Raw genomic sequence first — 4,255 nt, 5'->3', positions numbered from 1 at the left:
GCTCCTGACTTTGGCCCCAGGTTAGGGCCATACCTTAACTGTTGCTGGCATCTCAGAAGTTAGCCAGTGAGTGAAGTATTTCCATTTCTCAGATAAGCAAATAAAGCAGAAATTCAGAAGAGCTTTAGATATTTGAAAGCCCACATATTTCTGAATAACCTAATATTGTGGTATTTTTTGATCAAATGTGCTGCAAGAGCATTGTAGTAGATAAGAAAGGGTCACAAATCCTTTTCTCATTTCTCATGTAAACTCGTTCCCTTTGGAAGTGAGCTAGTAGCTGGCTTAACCAGCAGAGTGGCAGGTACATGGAGTCCATGCAGACCTGAGAGACCTGTGCCAGAGCTGGCTGCAGCCACGATCCATGGCTCGGCTCTTTTACCTGTCGCGTGGACCACTGAAGAGGCACCCCTGCAAAGCAAAAACCCGAAAACCCTGAGAACAATGTGGGCCAAATGTTCATATCCCCAACCTGCCCTCCACCCCCGCCACACATGAGGCTGCGGCAGGAGGACAGCCCTCCCTGACACAGAGCCCCCAGCCCTCCCTGACATAGAGACTGCAGGGCCTCCAGAGCTGTGAGAAACGGGCCTCTGGGGTTGACCAGCTGTGTTTATCATGGTTATAGCAGCCCAAAGGGTTGAGATTGACTGCTTTGTGTGAGGGTACTCATCTGTTTAACTGAACTGGGGTTGACTCTGCTATGTCAGCACAGGACGAAGAACTCTCCAGCTGTGTCACCTTCTCCCAGGGAACTACTGTCTCACCCTAGCAGTGAGCTATTGTAACAGCTGCCACATATTGAAGCTGAACACTTCAGGATCTATTTGTCCACCATCAGGAAAATGTATGTCTCTCATAGCTGACACACAGCAAACTCCCCTGAAAAATGAGAGCTTCATGAAAGCACATCTTGCATCTACTACACTGGGGTCTTCAACTAAGATTGCAAATTTAAATGAGTCAGTTAGGGGAAAAGAGGGGAACTCCTCATTGCCTAGGGCTCTGCAGTGATGCAATGAATATGGCAGCAAAAATTTTAAACAAAACATTAAATGGTAAAAGTAAAGTCTTTTGTTGATCGAAGAACCCTATTGGTCGACTGGAAACGTGACTGACATCAAACAATAAAGGGAACACATGTTCAAGGACTTCCACAGACGTCTAAGTTTTATCTGGTTTATCTGAAAGACAGGATTACTGACATAGTGGGGTCCACCCAGTGGTTCACTCCCTAAATGACCACAAGAAGCCAGAGGAAGGTCAGGCTGAGGCCAGGAGCTCCTCCTGGGTCTCTCACGTGGGCAGGGGCCCAAGGACCTGGGCACAATCCACAGCTGCTTTCCCAGAGCCTGAGCAGACAGATGGATGAGAAATGGAGCAGCCGGGACTCAAACTGGTGTCTCCATGGGATGCTGGCATTGCAAGTGGTGACTTAACCCATTGTGCCACAGTGCTGTTCCTCCAACAGACATTTCTTCCAAGATGATATATGGACACCAAAAAACCCCAGGGAAGACCCACACTCTCACTTAGAGTTAGGTGAGCACAGATGAGCACCTCTGGAGGACTCCATCACAGACTCACAGTGCATGGCACTGTGGGAATGTCCGTGGACCAGGGATCCTGAAGAACAACACAGAGATACGATCCAGTCAAAGCAGACTCAACAACAGCCATCTGTCCATTCATGCTTATGCACAATACCCTTCCAGTGTTGGAGGCAAGAGCCGAGTTTGCAAACATTTTGTTAGTAAGAGAAATCACCATGCAATACTAAACCAGCAGACACGATTCTGGCTGTGGGTGAAGGCAGTACTACTCTGATCCCTGTGGCTCTGCCTGAAGCCCCTCCCCAGGACGCCTCTCTGCTGACCCCAGGCAGCCTCCCACTGTGGACCTGGCACTTCTCCATGTAGTGAGGCCAGGTCAGAAAAGGCGGGCTCGCGTGCCCTCTTGTGGCCATCAGGGCTTAGTGTAGGATACGCATCCTCCGCGGGGAGGAGCCCAGCAGGCTCCATAAATGCTGACACCAAGGGCTCCACCTGACAGGGGAGTGGTAGCTTAAACCACTGCTTCCCGCGCTAGCTTTCCACACAGGAGAGCCAGTTGGAGTGCCAGCTGCTCCACTTTTGGTCCAACTCTTCACTAACGGACTAGGAAAGCAGCGGAGAATGCACCAAGCCCTCAGGCCCCTGCACCCCCAGTTGATGGAAAATCTCCCTTTATCTCCCTCTGTGTTATTCTGCCATTCAAATAAATATATACTTTTCCTTTTTTAAATTTGAAAACATAAGCCCTCTGACCTGAAACAAGTTAATTATGTAAGTCAACACTTTTTATTTTCAGAGGTAGCAGAAAGACTGAAAGAATGCTCCAAATGACAGCTGCTTCGTCATACAGACTGACTTATGCATGCAGCCACTTATTGGAAGCTAGCACTTAGCAGATGCGGACTAGAACTAACACTAGGTGTGCACACGTGACCGATTTGCTGAATCGTAAGTGTAGCCATCCCCCTGCAGGCACCAGTTTAGCCACAGAAGTGCACACTCGGGTTATCAGGCAGGAGACAGTGCAGAACAGCTCTGCAGGGCAGCATCGTGCTGGCTGCTTCTCCCTCCTCAGCGACCAGTCACTGACCCTGGTGGCCTGGGTGGCCATGGACGGAGGCTGGATTGGACTGCACAATGCACGCACTGCACGATGGGCTTCTGCTGCATGCTTCAGTTGCCTGGTGATGCCACCAGCACAGGAGACCATGCGGGACTGAATTGTTCCAGAAACATTTATGGGAGCAGTTCTGCTGTGTCCAAAATGGCTTTTCAGATAGTTTCCTGAGCTGGTGAAGACCGCTTTTGATAAGAATCAGTGAATGACCTTAATGGGAAGAGCCATGTTTTTCAGATGGGAAAGCTGAGGGCCGGGGAGGGAAAGGCACAGGCAGACGGCACACACCTGCGGGGAGTTGGACTCATGGGAAGTTTGCGCATCAGGATGAACATGCTTCGCTTTCCCATTCAGAAGAGCCAAGTGCTGAGCCTGTGAGTCAGCACAGTGCAGCAGAATGCACAGGAAGTCCAGGGACCTCCAGGAAAGACAGGAAGAGACCTGACCATGAGCCACCGCCGCTGGTCACTCAGGGCCAAAGCAGCACAAAGGAGCCACTGCCCCCTAGCCAAAAGCCACTCCAGACATGTTCTTGGCAACTAACTCAGCTAACTCTTCTATGCCCATGTGTCTTTCTGCAATGCCCGTTTGACATGGAACATACCTGCTTGTCCCTGCAGCTGAGACCTCTGCTGGTTTACAGGGCCATCCCTGTAAACCAAGGGCCCATCCCTGGTTTACAGGCTGCCCAGCACTGAGCAGCCCAGCCCCAGTTTTCCCGCCATCAGTTGGCAAGCTAGCTGGGAGAGGGAGCGCCCCCTCCCAGGGGTCCAGCCCTCTCACATCACCAGGGAGCTGCAATGACTGCTGACCACATGTGAGTGTGGGCTTTCTGTAGCAAGCTGCCCCCAGCACTGCAATTGCAGGGACATTCCAGCAGCTTCTAGGAGCTGTTTGTCCTCCTGGTCCCCTGCCACAGCATCACCACTGTGACCACAGTGCACAAAAAGTCTGTGGGGAGTGCAGAGTCTCTAGGTGTAGGTGAGCAGGCCCCAAGAAAATATTACAAACTGTATGACTAGATGCTAAAGAATAGGGGAGGAGGGTTCCAGGACAAAACCTGACCTGTTTTATTTTTTGAGAGAGTTAGAGATAAAGAGAGAGACAGGGAGAGATCTTCTATGCTCTGTGTCACTCCACAGAAGGCAACATCCAGAGTACAGCATGGCCAGATCTCACACGTGGGTGCTGAGGACCAGTGACTTGGGCCATCCTTTGCTGTCCCAGGCGCATTAATAAAGGAAGAGCTGGACTGGAAGTGGAGCAGCCAAGACTAGAACTGGTGCCCACACAGGATGCCATTGTCATCAAGTGCTGCCCACCCTGATCTCCTTAAGCCAGTTGTCATCATTCCCACTAATCCCCTGGCACAGCAGACAGTGGGCAGCAGGAGTGAGAAGGAAGCACAGCATCCCTGTTGTCTCAACACGTGGGCACAGCTTCCCCGGAAGGCGAGATGCCCTGCCCCAGCCCTGGCATGATGGGCACTTTGTGAACTCCAACTCAAGCAGCACCTTCCCCCTGCAGGTTCCAACTGAGATGCTGACTTGATGTCTCAGAATTGCTAGCTAGATTTTTCCACTGA

This window comes from Ochotona curzoniae, unplaced genomic scaffold (genome assembly GCF_017591425.1).
Source record: "Ochotona curzoniae isolate NIBS_2020 unplaced genomic scaffold, NIBS_Ocur_1.0 contig_2176, whole genome shotgun sequence".
NCBI lineage: Eukaryota > Metazoa > Chordata > Mammalia > Lagomorpha > Ochotonidae > Ochotona > Ochotona curzoniae.
This window is presented reverse-complemented; position numbering follows the sequence as displayed.